Below are 22,194 nucleotides of genomic sequence, written 5' to 3' on the forward strand. Positions count from 1 at the left end.
GGAGTGTGCAGAAGAACCCATGCTGCCCCAGATCATCTTCCAAGGAAGCCACTCACTTAAAACAACTCAACCAGAGTGTTGACCATATGGGAAATGTTTAGATTAACTGCTGCTCTGATTGGCAGCTGCATGGCCCATCAGAAAATTTCCCAATCATGACCTAACCTTTGAAACAGAAGTTCTGTCTCTGTGTGAGATGATAACCTCATTGTGATTTTGATTTGCATTCTCCTGATATTAGTGATGCTGAACAACTTTTCCTGTTCCTGTGGGCCACCTGCATTTCCTCTTTTGGAAAAATGTCTGTTCAGTACTTCTTCCCGTATTTTAAGTGGGTGGGTTGGTTGGTTGGTTGCTTTTTAATCAAAGTACAGTTGATTTGAAATGTTGTATTAGTTTCCGGTGTGCAGCACGAATGGACTTGCAGGGCATTATGCTAAGTGAAATAAGTCAGACAGAGAAAGACAAATACTGCAAGGTACCATTTACATGTGGACTCTAAAGAAATATACAACAAACTAGTGAATATAACAGAAAAGAAACAGACTCACAGATGTAGAGAAGGAACTAGTTCGTGGTTACCAGTGGGGAGAGGGAAGGGGGAGGGGCAGGATGGAGGTGGAGGATTAAGAGGTACAAACTGTCAGGTATAAAATGAGCTGCAAGGCTGTGCTGTACAACATGGGGAATAGAGCCCATATTTTACACTAACTACAAATGGACTATAACCTTTAAAACTCTGTGAATCACTATATTGCATATCTGTAACGTATCACACTGTACATCAACTATACTTCAATTTAAAAATATGATATCATAAAATAAATGTATAAATAAATTTAAAAAAAAGTCCTGTCTTCACCACTTCACATAATATAGATTAATTGAATGCCAGATATTTTGCTTCCATAATCTCATTTAATCCTGATTAAAATTCAGTGACGTGCATAATTTTGAACCTTATTTTCTAGATGAGGAAACGGAGATTCAGAGAATTAAGTGATTTTGCCCTGAGTCACAAAGCCAGGCAGGGTGGAGCCAAGATTCAAATTGGATTCTTTAATTCTGGGACCCAAGAAAAGAAGGAAGACAGGGAGGGAGAGAGGAAGGGAAGGAGGAAGAAGAGGAAAGAAACAAAAGATAGAGGGGGTCTGGAAGAAGCCGTCCACTTCTGGGCTCTGGACCCTTCCTGAGGTCTGGCTGAATTCCTGCCCACAAACCCTTTCAATGGCCTTATACAAAACGCCCCTTTCTCTTCGGCTAGTTTCAGCTGATTTGAGTTTCTTGCATCCAAGGAGCATGAATCAGTGCAATCATCCACCTCAATGTGTCACTGAAAGAATCATGTTAAGACATAGCAGCCCTAGCTTGTAGCAAATGAAAGAACTCGTGACCGCAGTCTTTCACAGACCAGCCCCTCCGCTGCCCAGCTGGAGCACCATTATTCTCCCATCCACCTTCAGATCATAAATCGCCTCAGGGGTGAGCATGGCTTCACAGTGAGGGATCAAACCAAATTCTCTTCTGTCCCAAGTCACTTAAGGGCCTCATTTCACTTTACTGCCCCTGCCACCAGCGTGAAATCTGGTTTCTGAGAATCCAAACTCTGCTGACAAAACCAATGCCTTAAGCCTGTAAGGCTAAATTCCGCACCAGCGAGCACTCAGGGCCCCTGCCCAAGCAGCCTTCATGTCCACTGCAGCAAGGAGGCGGTAATATAGCCCGTCTTAGGGGCGGACAGCGTGTTTTGACCATCAGAACCCTAGTGACTGGATCACCTGCCATTTAACACTCCCCCCACCCACCCCACTCCCCACTCCCTGCCTCCCAACCTCCAGCCCCACCCAACACCTCCCATCCACAAGGGCGCAGCAATTCATTCCAACCAATCCACTTTGTTTTAGACATTTGCACTAGACACTGGAAACAAGCAGAACAAAATAGCTTAATTATTAGGGAAGAAATGCAAAATAAGACAATAAAGCCTCAAGTTTAGACATTCATGTCTCTGGAAAAAAACTAACTAGACAAAAAGTTGTGCCACATTCATCAAAAGTCGACCTTTTGGGAGCTTCTCCTGCTTCATCTTTTAAGTCATTTGACCTTATATCAAAGAATGTGGGTACCAGCATGGTAGGCAGTGACCCCCTCTGATAGCCCAAAATGGTTCAGGAAAGGACCTCCCTGAGGGCTCATCTGGGATTAGCTTGTGAACTGAATTAACAAGAATAACGCGGGCTCACGCTGGGCTTTAAAAAACTAAGCTAGAAGCCAGAGAAAGGCCACCCTCACCTCCAGGAGCGTCTCCCCTGCCTCTGGGCTTAGCAGACTCCAACCACGCATGCGTCAGGGGAGGAAAGAAAAGATAAACAAAATATTCCTAAACGAACTACCCATTAACAAACCAGGTACTATATCCAAAAACCTAACAACAGAAATGTGTAATGAAAGGCTAGCCATTATTCCGTTTCCATCCCGAGGTGTTACATTCACAGATGTAATCTGTTTTCCCTTAGCTTCTGGGGAAGAAGCAAGTCTCAGGGTTTTTGCTTATTTCGTAAATATTTCAGCTCATCTTGTAATTTTGGCAAAGATGATAGACACATATGTGCCTGGAAGAAGAAGGGTCTCAGTTCCATCAGATGAGAACAAAAAGGAACTAACTCACCAGGCTGTCAGAGTGAGTCTCCTACCATTGCTGATAATCTGGTGTGAGGTTTTGTGCCCCAGACCAATGAACTCAAGGCACCAGGATGATTAATATACCATAATTTTGTTAAAGAAAGGCAAATATCTAATGCTCATTGGAAGGATACCAGCTTTCATGGTATTCTCCTTCTCAGTGTGTACGAATCTCACTCTTAAATACTCTGTGCTCATACTGTAAAGCACATTTGCCCTTTACTGCACAGCTCAGTCTACTGTCTTGAAGCTCCAAGCAGCGAACTTACCTTCACGCTCTTAGCCCTGGAAAGCACGGTCCGGATCTCAGGGAGGCCAGAGTCACTCGTTCTGTTGCTGTTGGGTGGCAAGAAGGTCGCGCTGTGATTTCCAGGCTGAGCAGTATTTGGGGCATTGGAGATTGACCTGCGGGGCTCAGTGGCAGGGCCAGCCATGTGACCAGGGTGGGGGAAGGGACACCCCTGCAGGGCGAGGGGCTGACGCCTGCCTGGCTGGGAGACCAGGGTGGTGCAGGGTCTAAACAGAGCTGCCCGGGATCACAGGCAGACACTTCACTCCAAGTTTCCTCTTGGATTTTAACTTGGTGATTTATACGGCCGTGCTGTTTCAGCCTGGATTTTTACATGCTGGTTTATCTCCCTGCATGGTTCCTATCCCAGACCCTTTCTGATTCTGTCTTAGAGGTGGAGGTCTAAAGGACCTTACAGATGATCCAATCCTGCCCCAGGGCCACCCATTTTATAGATGTGTGGCAGACTTTCCACGAGCCTGCAGAGGCCTGGTTTCTGTATTCCACACTGGGGTGACCCAGGCTGGCGGCTCACTCAAATGTTTTCAACTTTTAGGTCATTAGAGCTTTGAGGACTACTGAGATGCCAATCAAATGGATGTGTCACATTGCAGGTCCCTAAATCTGCAGTTCTCAGATTAGGACATGGTTAGAAATCATAGCCGTTTGTACTTGTGGTTAATGAGTTTGTGTATAGCCATGTGTATTTATGTGTCACCATCACAGCCTTCATAAAATCTTCCAAGATGATCTTTTGGAGGGATCAGGGGACATCATGAGCTACGGAGATCTTTGATCTCAAAGATCTTAAAGACTTCTGGAGACCAGAAGACTAAACTTCTAGCTCATACCTGCCTCTCCACCCAGATGGTCTGTGCTGTGCCTACTAACAAAAAGGGGGTGGGTAGTAAAATGGAGAGATGGTAGAAGTGGAAATGGTAAGCGGAATGGTAGGAATGGCACTATGGTATTTGGGCACAAATGGAGGTGGTGGAGCTAGAGATGGAGGTGGTGGAGTTGTAAATGGAGGTGATGAGGTGCATATAGAGGAAGTGGAGGCAATAGTGGTGATGGAGGAAGGGGCAAGAAGATCTCCTAAATGATGGAGGAGATTCTTGTTACTATCATGCTGATGACCCTGGATGACCTTGACTTTCTGTGATTACAAGTATGAAATGGTAAGGAAACAGACTCAGACACAGGAAACAATCTTATGGTTACCAGGGAAAGAGGGTGGGAAGGGATAAGTTTGGGAGTTTGAGATTTGCAACTGTTAACCACTATACGTAAAAATAGATTAAAAACAGATTTCTTCTGTACAGCACAGGGAACTATATTCAATATCTTGTAATAACCTTTAATGAAAAAGAATATGAAAATGAATATATGTATATGCATGTGTGACCGGGACATTATGTTGTACACCAGAAATTGACACACTGTAACTGACTATATGTCAATAAAAAACAAACAAATTTTTTAAAAAAGTATGAAATGGTAAAGGCTTGGCATTAGGAACCTTACTCAGTCCCCAGAGCTGTGTGACCTCGAGAGAACACTTTACCTCTCTGGGCTTCAGTCTTCTTGGAGCAGAATTGGCACTTTTAAAATGGTGGCTTGTTAAGGGGAACTCACATCTCTCCCTCCAAGCACTTTACTCTTCCCTACAAAGAGGAAGCTTCTATCCTCTCTGAAGTTTTGAGAAAAGTACTCTCAACTCATCTCTCTACCTCCTTACTCACTCCGACTTAGTGGATGATGAGTGGCTCTTGGGCTTGAAGAAGTTGGGAGAATAAAATGAGCACGTGCATGACTCAGACCCTTCTGAGAACTGCCTGCCCCAGGGAAGGTCCGAGCTTCCCTCCTCTCCTCTCTTAGGTGTAAACGTCCCAGGGCAGGTTCTTGTCCTGTAGGTAGGGAGTCTTCCAGTGCCGGGAAGATAAGTTTGATTCTGGGGGAAGGAATTAGGAAGCCTGATTGTGACTGCACATTCTAAACCAAAGTCTCCAATCAGCTTTATCCATTATGAAGCAATTTTCATCTCTAGCTGTTTGACTCCTGTGTCTTATTCCTCATTTGATTCCAAATTTAGGAGGATGCCAGGCTTAGAGGGAAGGGCTGGGGGCAAGCGTCACCCTCAGATTCCAGTGCTGGTACGTTAATGACAGAGCCTCAATGGAGCTGATTGGACTAAATGGTCTCTGAGTGTCCTTCAGACTCTGTCATCCTGTGATTCTGAGTCTGCATCTCTGGGATAGAGCAAATATTCACAGAGTGGGCTGAAGGCCATGGCTCGTAACGAACAGCTTCCTAATCTCTGATGTTCCTTCCTGCTTTGCAGCACGATGAAGACCCCAAGTCTTCAGACTCCTTCCTCTTCTCTCCACCAGCCCCTTGTGGCTTCGTTTATGCCCTGTTCTGGGCTGGACCGCATGGTGAGTCCCTTCACTCCTCCCTTGCTGACACCCATGGCCTCGGGCTCCTGCCCTGCACACCTCTTATTCTAGACCAGGAATTAACCTTCTCCTCCATCACTAAGCTCCCTTCTGTCTCTGGAGAAAGCCTGTCTTCAGGGGCAGAGAACAAAGCCAATACACAGAATGGCAGAAGTGTGTGTGTGTGTGTGTGTGTGTGTGTGTGTGTGTGTGTGTGTGTGTGTGTGTGTATGAGAGAGAGAGAGAAAGAGAGAGACAGAGACAGAGAGAGACAGAGAGAGAGTGATTGGGAGACAGAACGGGGAAGGAGAGAGAGACCTAGCCCCATGATGTTTGTGGCCTCTCTGTCCCTCCCCTTCCCCATGATTTAGTTTTGTGAGCCAAAAAGTGGTGAGAGCAGCTCTGCTCACCCCTTTTCTCTCCCGTCCTTTCCCCCTGAACTCTTCCCGTGTTACTGCCAAGGAGACTGGTTCACCCAGCTGGCTTTAGGCTCAGGGTGAATGCCTGGGGGCCTTCCTCACACCACAGCGGTTATAGCGGAGAACCACGCGTTGGCTTAGGGGAAAGAGGAAAGCTGGACCCAGTGGTTCTCAGTCAGACATGTCCCCAGGGGACACGTGGCAATATCTGGAGGCACAGGGAGGAGAGTGCTTCTGGCCTCTAGTGGGTAAAGGCCAGGGATGCTGCTAACAGCCCACACAAAGCAGCCAACAGTTAGCTGGCCTTGACTGGCAGCAGTGCTGAGGTCGATGGATCCTGGATTAGACCACTCAGCTCCCTCTAGTCCTGGGCCGCAGGCTGTACCTAACCCAGGCCAAAAGGGCATCCCACATGGGCCCGTCTTAGTCACAGGCTCTACAAGGAAGAAGGCGGGGCAGAGATATTTCCTAACTTGCAGCTCTTAAAAGGGACTCCTATTCCTTTAGAGACTTGGCAGAGACGGGTGGCTACTTCACAGGGACAGATCCTCTTTCCACCTCTTGGCCAGGTGCCATCTGAGCCCCATCGGGGTTTGACAGGTGACAGGGTTTAAGCAGGTTTGACCCCTGGCATGGGGGGCAAAGTAAGACGTGAAAACAAGTTCCCTACCCTGGCGGGGCCTGTGAGTTTCAGGTCCTGTGTTGGTGGGAATAAGGCAGGTCTCTCTAGAACTTTTATGTACATGAAATTCTCCATGAGCTGGGCCAGACTCATTCCAGTGTGTGTAAGATTTGGCTCTCAGATCGTTTGTGCCAAGCTTTGGCAGCTGGAATGAGACTGGCTGCCCCAGATTCTTGTCGACTTTAGCTGCTTTTGAACTGTATCCAGGGTCAAGGAGGGAACATACCGTGACGGGGTCAAGACTGTCCAGGAGGGCAAAAAAAGATGGTAGATGTCTTTAAGGGAAGCTGAGACACCCAAAGGGGCCAGGCTCAGGTTAGGCGGTGGCTGTATGTACCCCCGATCGCCGCTGTGGCCTGCAGCCAGCAACAGCATAGCCCTTAGCTCACTCCGTGCAGCCACACTGCTCGTCCCGCTGTTCCTCCAACACCCGGAGCCGATTCCCACTCACGCCCTTAGCACCTTTGTTTCCCTAAACCTCAGTGTTACTTGTTCCTTCATGTATTCAGCTCTCTGACCAAATGCCATCTACCCAAGAAGGCCCTCCCACACCACCTGTCTAACGTCCCCTAGTCCTTCCCTCTGCCTTCCTTGTCTACGTGACATTTCTAGCCAAAACCGCATTTTGTGTTTGTTTGTTTATTCATTTATTGTCTGTTCCTCTAATGTGGTAAAGATCTTGCCTTGTTCACTGATATATATATAGAGAGAGAACAGAGGCTCATAAACCCTGGTTCCACTCACTGTGGGATCTCAGGCAAGTTACTTATCTCTCTGTAAAATGGGCTGAAAAATGGGAATGATAATTATATCTACCTCCAGGGTTGTTATAAGAGCTGACTGAATCAATGTGTATAAAATCTTAGGTCGATTCTGGCCGATGGGAAATAATTAGTACTAAACGGTAACATTGTTATAACGACTATACTCCCAGGAAGCTCGTGACTTGTGTATTCCGAGGGGGTGGGGCGGGCAGTCCTGGCAGCATGGGGGAATGAGCGAGTCATCACTGTTACTTCTCCCCGAGCCCAGATGCCCCTGCAGGCTCGGAACCAGCCCTTTTCTCCCCTCTGCACCTGCTCTCTGTTGCCCCCTGCAGGCCCTAGATGGAGGCTGGTGAAAGCTAACTGGGTTAGGGGAGCTACAGCTGATAATACTGCCTAAGGAGGAAAGAGGCTTTAGATGGCAGTCCCTTTACTTAAGCTTAGACCTTGACAAAACTGCCACAGAAGCCATCATTTGCAAACATGATTGGGAATCACTGAGACCACAGAGGGACTGTGAGTACCTAGGAGTTCAGGTCCCAAGAGGGACCCAGAGCAAGACCATCCCACTGCTCCCCCAGGCTGCAGGGGACTGTGCTCTGGCACGTGGGCCAACCTGAGACGCCCTGTAAAGCCACTCCTCAGATTAGCCAATGCCTCCTCCAGCCTGGTATTTTCTTGACCTCCTTGCCCCCATTCAAATAGCCAGACTATTCCGTGCTTTGCCTCAGGGAGGGGGTGTGAAAGCAGAAAGAAGAGACAAAAGGAGCTTCCTGCCTTAGGGGAACAGAAAAGACACTTGGCTGGAGCTCAACTGAAGCGTGGGAGATGATGCTCACGAGAAAGACCAAGGCTGTCCCCTGCCCCGCATTCAAGGCCACCTGCAAACATGGAGGGGGGCTCTGAGTTCCACCATGACCTGCAGGCACCAATGAACAAGGACTGTGGGGGACAAGGCAAGGACATCGAGTGTAGGGACCTACAAAGGTCTAGAGTCTAGAACTCTGCAGAGCCCCCCACTGCAACCTCAAAATGGAAACCATGAGGGAAACTCAGAACCAACAGCGATAAGTATCAGCACCTTTTTAAAACAGGGGCTCAAAATATAGATGGAGAATTTTTTGTTTTGTTTTGTTTTGTTTTTAGATGGAGAGTTTTAAAAAAATAAACTAATGTTTTCTGCACCCTTGGGTTTACGGGCTGAAATTGATAGTCCAAAAACAGATTTTTTTTTTAAGAAAACAATGTTGCTTAAATGTACTATTTTAAAATTTTCATTTAATAAACACGTAAAAAAATCACAAAACAAAACAATTTAAAATAAACAAAGAATTAAATTAAATTAAAATTTTGACTTAGAGGAGAAGCTGGGGCAGCAAAGTCAGAAATTTAATCATTTGTAGGACTCAGAACATTGAACTCTGATCTGAAGTTGAATGTGACTGTTCCTTAAGATTGGGTGTGAACTTGCGTCTCAGTTTGCCTTGGGCAGTCTCCATTTGCCCTGTTGTCTTGGCTTCATTGTTCGGTTCCCTCTTTCATTCTCAGAAGGGATCCAGTTTGGGCAACAAGTTATGTGGTGACTCTGCTTAAAATTTTTAAATGAGAGTGATCCCGTGGGCTGGCCAACTCTGAGCAAGGTGCTATGAAATGGAGAGTAAGGATTTCCAGGCAGAGGTGGCTGGAGGCTGTGGGACAGTGACGCTCAGCCTCCTAGGGGGCTGAGAATCTCACCTGGTTGGGAAAGGAAGGGCAGGTGTGGCATGTTGAGGGGAGTTGCCGTGAGGCTAAAGGTCAGGTGCGGGGTGGAGCTGAGAGGACAGTGGTGGCGTCAGAGTGAGATGTTTGAATTTAATATTTCAGCCGTGGAGCACTGCAGGGTGACAGCATGGCCCAAGCTATGACTGCAGGAGCAGGCAGGAGTAATGGAACCCTGGCTGCATAAGGGGACAGGAATTGGGCAGCTAAGCAAGAGACTTGGAAGGGGGGTTGACAACTCTACACCTTTTACTCCTATTGAATTTTGGATCTTGTTACTGTATTACCTTTTCAAAACAACATACAAATAAAATTAAAATATAAAGGAATTCAGGCTACCTTAACCACAGATTCTTCTAGATCAAGAGTGGAATCAATCATTTTATCAAGTTTTTAAAAACCCTGTTCATAAAAACAAGTTGCCTTGAAATACTTGAAAAGATGCTCAACCTCACTCATTTGAAAAAAGAAAAGGAAGAACATTAGAGCCACAGTGAAATACCATTTTTCACCTTTAGACTGGCAAATAGCAAAAGCTTTCACAGCAGCAAGTGTGGAAGGAAATGGGTCATCTCCCGCGCTGCGGCTGGAGAGGCTGCGGGCGAGCGCGGGCTCCGTGGGGCTGTTCCCATAGTATCCGTAACTCCTACAAATGCGGGTACCTTTGCTGGGTAACAGCAACTCTTTGTCTAGAAAATTATCTTACAGATATACCCCCACCTGTGGACAAAGATGCCTGTGTGGTTCGGGGCAGTTACTCACCTCCCTACACTTACATCAGAGGGTTCTCGTGGGAGTTAAGTGATGCAAGGCACAGATAGGCTATTAAAGAGGGCCTGGCACACAGTAAGTGCTCAGTAAATGCTGGCTGTTATTATTACAGCGTTGTTCATGGCAGCAAAACATTGGAAATAACATAATGTCTATCAAGAGGGGACTGATAAAGAAAAGTTTTATCTTACATTGGAAAAACCATGAAATAGAATGGGCATACTTTTCAAGCCAAAAAGAGAAAGAAAAATATCATATGATATCACTCATATGTGGAATCTAAAAAAAAAAAAAAGACAAATGAACTTACATATAGAACAGAAACAGACTCACAGACATAGAATACAGACTTGTCGCTGCCAGCCGGGAGGGAGGTGGGAAGGGATAAACTGGGAGTTTGAGATTTACAGATACTGCGTGGTATATATAAAATAGATAAATAATTGTATACTGTAGAGCACAGGGAAACATATTCAATACCATGTAGTAGCTCATGGTGAAACAGAATATGAAAATGAATCTATGTGTATTCCTGTATGGCTGAAGCTCTGTGCTGTACAGCAGACATTGCCACAACACTGCAGACCGATTATACTTCAATAAAATAAGAAGAATGGGCATGCTTTTTAAATAGTGCTATGGAATGATTTTTTATAAACATTGTTAAATGGAAGAAAAGGAAAGTGTAGAAAAGTGGGTGTGGTTGCCACCATTTGTGTGTGGGGTTGCTTACGGGTGCACGTCCTGTCCGGGGATGAAGTCAGAAGCAACCGAATAACAGTGACTATTCCTGGCGGGGGGGAGAACTGAGAGACAGGACTCGAGGGCCACTGTGTAACCTCTTGTACCTGTTATATTGCCCGCCATAGGGACGTAGTCTCTAGTCAGAAACAATTAAATACATTGAGGCATAGATCCTAAAGAATCGAAAGCAGGGACTCAAACAGATACTTGATGTCACTGTTTGTAGCAGCATTACTCACAATAGCCAAAAAAGAGGGGGAGACACCCCAGTGTTTACTGATAGATGAATACACAGACGAAGTGTGACCTGTCCACACAGGGGAATCTTATTCAGCCTTAAAAAGGAGGAAAAGCCTGACACGTGCTAAAACATGGGTGAAACCTGAGAGCATTGTGCTAAGTGCAATAAGCCAGGCACAAAAGGACAAATACTTGTACGACTCCACTTATATGAGCTGTCGAGAATAACCAGATTCATAGAAGCAGAAAGTAGAACAGTGATTATCTGGGGCTGGGGGCAGAAGGAACGGGGAGTTGGTGTTAAATGGGCACAGAGTAGCGGGGAGGGCATAACTCAAGCGGTAGAGCACCTGCTCAGCACGCACAAGGCCCTGGGTGCAACCCCTGTACCCCCCCTAAAAATAAATAAGTAAGTAAACCTAATTACCTCCCCCCCAAAATAAAAAATAAAAATAAATAGACATTAAAAATAAATAAATAATAATATTAAAAATAAATAAATAAAAATGGGTACAGAGTTTCTGCTGGGGCTGATGAAAAAGTTCTGGAAGTGGAGGGTGGTGATGATTGTACAACAGAGTGAAGGTGCTTCCTTAATGCCATTGAATGATACACTCAAAAATGGTTAAAATGGTAGATTTTATATCATGTCCATTTTATCACAAGAAATAACAAGTAAAGAATTTTAATCATAAAAGTGTCCGTTTTTGCTTGCTCAGAGTCATGTTAACTGCAGAGATGATTTACCAGGAGCTGCAGTGAACGAGCCACAAGAAAGACTCGCCCCACCCAGAAAGGACTCAGCCTCCAGACCCTGGCAGGTCACGCCGTTCTGCTGACCGGCTTTGGGGGGATTCGTGGTGCCGAACAGAGGGGAAAGGCTGAGCCAGGACCAGGGCGGGAGGGGCGCTTCACCCAAGATGGGGAAGAAAAGGAAGGGAAGAGGAGACGGGTGGGCACAGAAGCAGAGAAAACCCCTGCCTGGCCACAGAGACTTTCTCCAGGAGGAAGGAGGTGAGAGCTGGGAATGTTCGGCAGGGGGCTGGATTTTGAGGGGGCTGGAAAAGGTTGGCCTTTGAGCGGTCTCCAGGGATGTGTAAAAGACTCAGCATGTTCCCCGGAGGAGCCCGGAGAGGCTGGTGATCACAAATGTATAGAGAGCATTTCCCTCTCCTCACCTTTTCTCTCTCCCCAGACAACAGCCCTGAAGGGGGTTGCAGACCACTGGTAGCTAAATAAGTGAGTAAGTAAGAGTGAACGCCAAAACTCCCATCCAGACCGCCAACTGCCACAGGCTTCTGCAGCCACACCAAGCTGGGATGGGAAGAGGCCTTCAATCTGAAGTCGAGATTGAAGTTTGAATTATTATTGGGATGGACATTGCAGTTACTGAAATGAGACTGAGACTCTTGTGAGCCGAACAGTCACGTGACTTGTCTAAATGCCATCCAGTGACAGACCAAGATCCAGCCCGGCAGAATACATTTAAAAGAGCAGCAAGAGGCAAAACTCCAGTGGCTGTCTGATTTTATCCGATGAGTCATGCTTGTTGATCGGAATAGTTACAAAATGTTATCTTCAGTTGTTAATTGAAACGCACATACCTTGCCTCTCCCGCTATATTGTAAGCTCTCTGATGGCAGGGCTCCATGTGCTGTTTATCTTCCTCCTGCCCCCTCAGCCCGGCAAAGCACTTTGCAAGTACACAGTAGGCACTGGAATGGCTGCTAACTGAAATGCTAGCCCAGAGGGATTACCCGACGTGAGGCAGCCCTGGGCCATTTGTGTGCTGAAAACACTGTTCTCAGCATCAAGCCGGTGAGTAACAAGATCTGGCTGAGTTGAAATGACTCCTTCTAGAGAGAGAGCCCATGATCTAGGGAGTCTGATATAAAATGATGCTGCCAGGTGCCCAGACCGAGGAGGATAGGGGCAGAGATGAAGGAGGTGTGGATGGTCCTTTTCTGTTTCTCTGTTAGGGCCGCCCTTGTTCTGGATCAAGGAGAGGAAGGCCAAAACACAAGAGGAGGGCGAGTCAGACCCCGTTTACGACCTATGACACCAGAAATGAGTACTGCATGACTTACTGGGCCTCCAACCGAGCTGAATTCATTTTTGATTAAGAGAGCCTTCAAGGGCTCCTGGTCTCGAGATTGTATAAAATAACCCCAGTCATGTACTCCTGAGATAATAAACCAACAGAAGCACAGAGCCCAATTCTTCAGGCAGGAAAGTGGATCCCAAGTAGCTCAAGAAGCAATCTTTTCTACAGATGAAGGCTGAGAAAAGGAAACCCAGGACCAGCTGATTCTGGTTTGGGGAATGTTAACATTGAAGAACGCACAGTTTCTTGTGACAAAGTTATCTCCCATGCTGGCATGGCCACCATCCCTGTTCACAGAGGAGGGAGGTAAAAGAGATGTTTGAGGGTCTCCACTATGAAGTCTAAGTACTTGATTACTGCCTTTCTGGTTAAGTGAATTTGACTGAAGCCAGAGTTGGGCCGACACTCAGTCGAGCAACAAGCCACTTAACTGAGTGCCTGCAATTCATGGGGAAAGATGACTCTCCTTAGACTGAGACATCCAAAATAAGTTGTGGGGTGAGAAGGAGAAAGAGCATAGTTGGTGGATCTTCAGGGTACTCCTGAGAAAACGCCTCTGCTCATGAGCTCACGGCTCAGTTCCAAATTCCAGGAGGCCTGCTTGGAGAGAGGGCAAAACACACTTTCTCAGGGACGGAAGTCTGTAGAGCTAAGGGCGCTGGGTTTCTAAGTCAGAATTGCATCAAGGGCCGGATGCCACTTTCCTTGGAAAGCCACCTGATCTCCAGGGGCCCTGCTAACACAAGAACTGTGCAGCCTGTCCCTTCTAGGGAGAGAGATGTGGCTGGGCTCCCTGGCTGCTCACACGTCCCCTTCCTCTCATCCCCTCAAGAGCCCGAGAAGCAGATCCTTGGGAAAAGGGTGCCTCCCTCGGACTGGAAAGCTTAGCTGAAGTGGGGATTTTTAATGTAAGTCCTGGACTTTCAGAAGCCCCTAAGAAGATGCTGTAAATAACCCTTATTGAACTGGAAGCAGCGTGAAGCAGGCACAGGACCAACCACTGTGAAAAGCATGGATTGAAGAGGGGTAGTTAGACACCACCCACCCCAGGCAGAGAACATAACCAGGTGTGCTCTCAGCTCCGGGCGAAGTCGCACCTTGCCCGGATGCCCCACACGCACACCCGCTCCTCTCTGGAGGCGGGGACAGGGGAGCACAGAAAAGTGACACTACTACAGGACAAACCGGTCATTCTCTTATGGGTCCTCTCCTATGTTGAAATATTATAGATCAATTTAAACAATTAGATTGTCCCTTATCTTTGCCCTCCAAGTCTTGTATAGATATTTAGCAAAAAGCAATAAAATTCTCCCCTGACTCTCAGTGGGCTGGGGAGTCCTGCCTGGGCTGCTCAGTGTGCTCACCCACATCCCCAGACCGGAACCGACAGCCACGCTGTAACTCCATATATTTAAAATCCACTCTACTCACCCCCAGTGCAGTGGCCTGGCTGCTCCAGGGCCCTTGAATCCAATCCCTTTAGGGTGGACCTTTCAGTGGGAACCCACCCACCACTCCTTTTTTTCTCCTTCTGCGATTAACATAGTGCCTCCTCTATTGCCCCACCAATCAGCTGTTTTAGAACCGAAGAGTCTTGTCTGCTCATAGGCGCTGTAAAAAGTAACATTCGTTTTATGTTTTTTAATCTCGTGTCCGTGTCTTCCACAACTCTCATTGGCTTATCTAATCAGCACGTCCCAGGGAGGTTTATTACTCGCTGGCTTAGCTTGTCCAAGTACAGTGAGCCAGCTGAGCATTTACCCAGGGAGAATCCGCTCCTTGAAACAGGCAGTCCTCGGCAAAGATGTCGCCCCCTTTGCCTCTTCTCTCCATAGGCCGGAGATTAAAGAGGGCATTCCACATCCCACTGCCGCCCCAGCTCTGCAAACCCCAATGCCTGCTCCTTCAGAGAAGGACACAGAAAACCAAGGACCAAACCAAACTCTGCAAGAAAAATGTTGTGTACTCTGTGACTTCTTGAAGTTTTGTGCTGATTTTTCACCCTCATGTTATTAATTCCTTTTTTGTAAATAGGAAAGATACGATGGGGGAACATAAGTGGAAAACAGGAAGTCTGGAGGGAGGAGAGAAGGGACAGTGAGCGGAGGGGAAAGGAAGTGGGAGTTCGGGGCCCGGGGTGGGGAGAGGAGCATGCTGGGAGCCCCTGGCAGTGTCAGCTCCTCCAGACACCAAGCGGTGGGCTTGGTGTTACACACACCTTCTCTTATTTAACTCTCTCAACAGGCCTGCCAAGAGAGCATTTTCATCCCCAGCCTTGCAAATGTAGAAACTAAGGCTCAGAGAATGTAACACTTGTCTGGACTCATAGAAATAGGAGAAAGAGCTGGGGTGAAGCCCCACTGAAAAATGAACTCCACGCCCCTGCTTCCGCAGGCCCTTCTGTGGATTTTCTGTGTCTTTTGACCTGTATTTCAGGGTTTACTTCCCTTTCAGGTAGGAAATTAATCTTCTGGCTTGAAAACCCACCTTCTTCCTAGATCGTGCGGAGTTTTCCCTCAGTGGAAGAGCCACACCCTCAGACCGAGGGCCCGCCTGCAGCAGACAGGCAGAAAATCTGATTTGGAGGCCACGGTTGAGCCATCACATTAACCGTAGTTTCTCTCCATAACCCATAGAGTGAAAGACTTGCGAGACTTCAGTGACCAGCTCACCCCAGGCTGCCTGAGACTTCTCTGGTTTGAGCACTGAAAGTCCTGTGACCCAGGAAAGTCCTTAGTCTTAGGCAGATCGGGACAGCCTAGGCCAGAAGGCACAGTCCCACGCCTCAAGGAGTTTCCAGCAGGTCAGAGATGAGACAAATTCACGAGCACAAGAGTGTGAGGCCCCATAAAGAAGCAAGAAGGGAGGGAGGCAGTCAGTAAAAGAGGAACCACGTGCATTTGGCAAATTAATTCATTCCACAGATGGTCATCGTTCACCTTCTAAGGGCCAGACCTTAACCCAGGCCCTGTGGGTTAAAGAAACACATCATGGAGGAAGTGGCATTCAGATGGGCAGAGAAGGTGGGGGTAGGCACAGGATTTGGAACAGCAGAATTACCAAGGGGGTAGTTGAGGCAGAGGGAAGAGCCGTAAAAATGAAGAACTGTGTCCTGGGAACATGGGGGTGGTTTCCCTGGCACAGGGCAAGTTTGGGGACAAAAAGCTTTGGGGGGACCATTCTAAAGAGGCATGAACATCAGGAAATGTGTCTGAACTCAAAGGAATGCAGAATGGGACTTTGTGCAAGAATGGAATAATGGCTTCAGGGTAGATCGTAGCGCAGGTGGAAGGATCAGTTGGGACATTACTGATACAGAAAAAATGGGGCCCTAGAGGTTAGCTGTGTCCCTGGGATGCACTCCATCAAGTGTGGGTCCTTGGCTTTAGGCAGGAAAGAACTCAAGAGCAAGCCATACTTGAGTAAAAGTAGATTTATTCAGAGAGACACACACTCCATAGACCAAGTGGAGGCCATCTCTGAAGGTCAGAGAGACCACGAGGTGTTGGGGTGGGTGTTCAGTTTAAAGTAAATGTGGGTACACTCCATAGACAGAGTGCAGGCCGTGTCCGAAGGTGAGAGAGTGAGAGGCCGTGAGGCCCGCTGTTACTAGTCACTAGTTTTTGTGGGCTCAGTGGCTTCATATGCTAACAAGTGGGAGGAAGGGGCGGGGATTCCCAGGAACTGGGCCACCGCCCACTTTTTGACTTTCCATGGTCAGCCTCCAAACTGTCATGGTGCCTGTGGGAATGCCATTTCCCATGCTAATATATTACAACGAGAGTGTAATGAAGCTCAAGGTCTACTGGAAGGCAAATCTCCCGCCGTCTTGGGCCTCAAGGTCTCCTGGGAGTTGAACGTTCCCCCATCTTGGTGCTAGCTGCCGTGCCAGTCTTTTAATGGCTGTGTCCTGCCCGCTTCCTTCCTGTCTCATTGCTGCCAGGCATTCAAGTGAAACGCTTTGGTTTCTACCTTCCCTGGTTTTGTTTAAATCATTTGGATGTTAATCCAGATTATTTTGCTTTTTTATTTTCCTTTTTGTTTTTCACTTCATACTGGAGTTTGAGGGTGGTCTTTTTCCTGGGTTGCTGAGGGGACAGACAGGAAGGTATGGGATGAGCAGCTTTCCCTCCAGGATGCACAAGGGGGACAGGTTTGCAGGCTGAGGATCCTTTCCTGATGGAGGAAATAGGGTGGGAATTGCTCTGGCAGCAAAATGCTTTCCTCTTAGTGTCCAGTGTCCACTGAGAATTGGCTGGTGCACTGCATGCTCCTCTAATGCCACCTTAGCTGTCCACCACTGCAGCTACGGTGAGTTACTTTTTATTCTTTTTTTTTTTTTTGGCTTAAAACAACAAACATTTATTATTCCAAAGTTCCTGTTGGTCGGGAGTTCTTATTTACTCTGAATGCCATTCTGCCTTGCTGGAGAAGGACAACCGATGTGGGTGAACAAAGGACAGGCGGGGTGGGGGGAAGGGGACGCAGAGCCTGAAACTCCCCGATTACCACTGACTGTCACAATGCCTGCTGTCTCAGAGCCTCAGGGTTTCCCACTCTGCTTACTTCTCAGGTGACTCCCTCTTTTCTCCATGTCTGGAAGTAGGTTCCTCAACAAACGTGATGAGTGTAGTTAACTGGTGGAACTCAACTTACACCCAGAACTCAGGCGGCAAGGGATACTGGGAAATAAAGTTTTTGTCTTTCCAATCTCTCCAAATCCAAGGATCTACCACAGGGTTTTTAAATCTTTACCAGTTAGTAAAGTTATATTTGGTTCTCCAACTGACAATTGTGTGTTTTTTCCATAAAATGGAACCCAAAGTGGGTGGAGTGGTGAGAGGCGTACCTTCCCCTGACTGTTCCCAAGCCATTCAGCCGTGGCCTGGAAGCCAGCTCTCTAAGAAGGCGACAGTCCCACGTGAACCACATGACCGCGGTGGGACTGGAGAGGAGAGATCTGGGTGTCAGGTCCCAAAGAATCCACTGTACTCCCTTCCTTGTATTCCAAATTTGCTTTGGAATTTTTCCCTTTTCTTTCATTAAAAAAAAAAGTGTCATTTCAGTGGGATTGAGGGAGAAAAGAGAAGTAAATGTCAGAGTTCAGTTCATCACCTTGAACTAGAGTTTTTGATTCCTATTCAGGTTGAACTCTTTTTCATTTGGTTTTGAACAATTGCATTTTTGTGCATTGATAGTCACATCCATGTTTAAATTGGTGTATTTCTACTTTCATATTTATTTAAAAGAATTCTTTCTCATATATTATAAACATTTTTCTGTTTGTCATTTGTCATTTATTTTTATTTATGGTCTTTCCTTTTTCTTCTTTTCCTTACAGAAGGGTTTAGTATGTGTATGAATTTTAAGGAAGTCAAATTACCCATACTTTTCTTTAAGGTTTCTAGGTTTATTGTCGATCTCAGAAATGCTTTAATTATCCTCAAGTTTATGTACACTTAGCATTTTCTTCTAGTTCTTTTCTGGTTTTGTTTTTCATATTTAACTATTCAATCCATCGGGACTTTAATTTGGTATATGATAAAAGGATTTAACATCATTATTTTTCCCAAGTGTTACATCACCAGTTGTCAAGTTTTGTACCCTCTACTCATTGGTTTGAAATACTACCTTTATCACAGGCTAATGTTTCCGTGTGCCGAGTCTGTGCTCAGCCAACCATCCTGACAACATGTTCTACACTCAGTCTCCTTTTGCTACTATCTGTTCTCCCCTCAAATCACTGTGTTCCAGGTTCTACCCCCACAGCGTCACAAACATTTCTCTAGCAAATCTTATCATCAGACTCCTAATTGCCAAAGTCTGTGGATGCTTCTCAGGTCTTTTCTTGAGGGACCTCTCTGTTACATTTGACATTGTTGGCAATTCTTTCCTTCTTGAAATCCATTCTATGGGGGTGATTCTGTTTGGCTGTTTTGGTAAATTTGGGGACTTCTGTATCATTAGGTATGTACACCTTCATCTTTGCTAAAGAACACCAAGGCACTTTCCAGAAGGGTTGTGGAATTTCACACCCCCACCAGTAGTGTGCAATAGTCTAACTAGATTATTTAAAGACAAGAATTGGTAGATCTGGGATGCGCTGGGTCTCTGTTCCCTGGCATTTGCTCAGTTCCCCCTTTTCACCTTCTTCCCGTAGATGTTTTCCTCTCCTGTGAGCTTACATCCTGCTGTTGGCCTAAGCCAACCCCACCACTGTCTCTACTCTCTCCTCCAACACAAACCAACTGAGAGCTTTAAACTCAGCTTCCTAAAACCTCATTTGCATTTTGTTACCTGTTTCAAAATCATCACTGGTTTCCCAGGGCAGTCAAATAGTCTGAAATCCTTGGATTAGCACCCAAAAACCTTCCTTTGCCTGGTTTCCTCATTTTTTCCAAGATGTATCTCCCCACTACTTCCTAAGGGGGTGCAATCGAATCCAACCAAGGGAACCCATCCTGCTGGTGGGAGTGTAAACTGGTACAACCACTCTGCAAAAACAATGAGGCAATGTTTAATAGAGAAGGAAATACACCTCCTGGATGACCAAGCAGTTTCACCTTTTATGTGTGTACTGGGGCACATGAATAAGAGTGTTTACATAGCATTGTTTGTAAGTGCTCAAACATGGAAACAACCCAAATACCCATCAAGAGTAAAATGGATAAGTAAGTTCCAGTCTGTGCATCCTACTTCACTCTGCCCCACCATTGACCCTAGGTCAGTGGGTATGTTTCTTTTGCAGACATAGCTCTATTTAAAACTACTTCTTTTCCAAAATAGAGAGTTAGGGTTATTTCCAATGAAAAATGAATTTCCAATATCATTGTGATAATATGTAGGAACATTCCAGCGGGGAAGGTATAGCTCAGTGGTAGTATGCATGAGGTCCTGGGTTCAATCCCCAGTACCTCCATTTAAAAAATAAAATAAATAAATGAACCTAATTACCTACCCCCTCAAAAAAAAATATGCAGGAACATTCTAACAAGTTGTGGTCACGTTTCATTATTCTGGTAATCTAAGTGCTCCTTTTCTTTTTTTAATTCACTTTTTAAAATGTATACACATTTGGGGGAAGGGATATAGCTCAGTGGTAGAGCACATGCTTAGCATGCACAAGGTCATGGGTTCAATCCCCAGTACCTCCATTAAAAACAACAATAATAAACTTTTTAAAAAATAAAAAACACTTTAAAAGTAAAAATAAAATATATACACATTAAATGGAGTATAATCTATTAAAGTATTGAATCACCAGGTTGTACAGTTGAAACTAATACAATATTGTAAATGGACTATACGTCAATAATTATTTAATTAATTAACACATGTATTAAAAATAATAAAATAAAATCTATATACAATCTCTTTTGGGGTTCAGTTCTATAAGTGGTAACTAATGCATACAGCCTATCCTTTCCTTTTTTTTTTACAAAGGAGTATCAAGATGGGCTTAAGGTAGTGTCTTAGATCACGTTCACTGGGGCCTTGGAAAACAAAGTTTCACTTCACAACTTGGTAGGTGGGTTGTGTTTACTCTTATGAGTTCATGAAAGTGAAGTTCCGCCTTGGTCCTTGCTCAACTGTTTAGCTCCTGATCGCCTGCCAGGACAGCCAGTCCTGGGCTGACCCTTTTCACTAGAATCAGAAGGGTCTCTTCTGGCAAAACAGGCCTGGCTTTTACTCTCTACTGGAAACGAACAAGCTGTTGCTGCAGGTGAAGGGCCCAGCCAGGGCTATTTCTAAACCAGGTGCCCTTGGCTACGGAGTATGTATATGACCTAAAACTCCAGAGGAGGGTCTGCCATATCTGAGCTACCTTACCTTCTAGACAGTGTCAAAATGTGATGGCCTAAGCATTGAGGGAGAGTGAATACTGTCCCCTCATCTCTCCAAGAAAGGCAGGGCACATTGGGCCATTTAATCATATAGTAATCACAGAGTTTTCAAAGTCCCTTGAATCAGCTAACTGTTTAACCACAAGCCCACCATTCCATTCCATTTGCTCCGACATTATGGAAAAAAATCAAAATTTTAATTAATAGGAAAAAAATTCTAGAAATACCTGCAACCCATCAAGAGACCAGCCACTGTCTCACCCAATATTTCACCCCTTCCCTTGCCTGCTGTTTTGACCTTTCCACTTCAATGGTGACTTCACAAAAATGGGATGCTAGGCTTCACCAAGACGGTGACCTTGATGGCCAGCCTCTCTAGGTGGGTAGGGATTAGCACCTCCTATAAATTCCCAGGTGATGTGAATGCTGTTGGTCAAGGGACCACACTTGGAGAAACCCTGCTATAAATCAAACTAACTATTTATAGGACATGTGAAAGTTACAGGAATCTATTAACACCATGAGGATGCATTAAAAAAAATGGACTCTAAGAAATAGTTCCTTCAACAAATAAATTATAAGGGAAAAGCAAGCAGGGAAGAATTTAGAGATTAAAGGAAACTTAATAGGCATGGAGAGCAAAGCCAAGATACCAGCCCGGAAGGAGTAGGAGCCTAGTCCTGCACATGAAGTTGGACGTCAGTGTCTACCAGACTCTGCCGCAGGTCTCCAGTGGTGGCTACAGGCTAAATGTATTGCAGCCTGCTTAGACTGTTCACATCCAAATCACTTTAAAGGGAAAGACTGTCTATATTAACTTGAGTATTAAGTATCAGGGGAGCTCTCTGCCCAGGCACCAGTAGAACAATATCCTGGCTGAGGAGACGCGACAGATTCCAGGTTCTCTTTTATAATTTCGCTCCAGGATGACACTGGACATAGTGCTTTCACTGGCATTTGCTTCATAGATCAGGGTGGTGTCTTTGCAAAACTACTTCAAGTGGGTAAAGCAGATATCTGAGACATCCAGAGAATCTCAGGAAATGGACACTCACCCCAAACTGAATCTGGGCTTCAAGGAAGGACAGATCATCAAGTAAAGTAATGGGAACATTACCACCAAAAGATGGTGTGTTTCTAAGTGCAGGACTGTAAGAGACTGGGGGGCCTAAGTTTACTCCTAACCCACCTGGAGGCAAAGTCACTATCCCACCCCCCCATCCTCCAAGATTGCCATCAATAGTCAGGTCGCCCCACTACCCATTCCAAATCTAACCTTGGAAGCAGTGATGCAGATTTCCTTTTAGGTGAGATTCTCCTGTTCCAGTCATGACAGCAGCTCCAGTCTCTGAGCAATGACCTGAGGAGACTTTGGCACTGCACCCAGCTCTGTTCCAAACCTGGCACCACAGCTATCCAACTGAGACCAGGTCTGAATAGCACTGGCAGGACATCAAAGACA

The 22,194-nt window shown here is 45.9% G+C and overlaps 1 protein-coding gene and 1 pseudogene across 1 annotated transcript in view; one reads left to right on the forward strand and one right to left on the reverse strand.

Moving 5' to 3' along the window:
* Window positions 1–3,019, reverse strand: part of LOC140685447 (electrogenic sodium bicarbonate cotransporter 4-like) — an 88,837-nt gene extending 85,818 nt beyond the window's left edge. Inside the window, exon 1 of the mRNA XM_072937523.1 lies at window positions 2,952–3,019. The gene's annotated coding sequence lies outside the window, so the exon portion shown is untranslated. The remainder of the gene's footprint in view (window positions 1–2,951) is intronic.
* An 18,045-nt stretch (window positions 3,020–21,064) lies between these two features.
* LOC140685991 (adaptin ear-binding coat-associated protein 1 pseudogene) lies at window positions 21,065–22,156 on the forward strand (annotated as a pseudogene).
* The last annotated feature ends 38 nt before the right edge of the window (window positions 22,157–22,194 follow it).

Source organism: Vicugna pacos, chromosome 15 (assembly GCF_048564905.1).
Source record: "Vicugna pacos chromosome 15, VicPac4, whole genome shotgun sequence".
Taxonomy (NCBI): Eukaryota; Metazoa; Chordata; class Mammalia; order Artiodactyla; family Camelidae; genus Vicugna; species Vicugna pacos.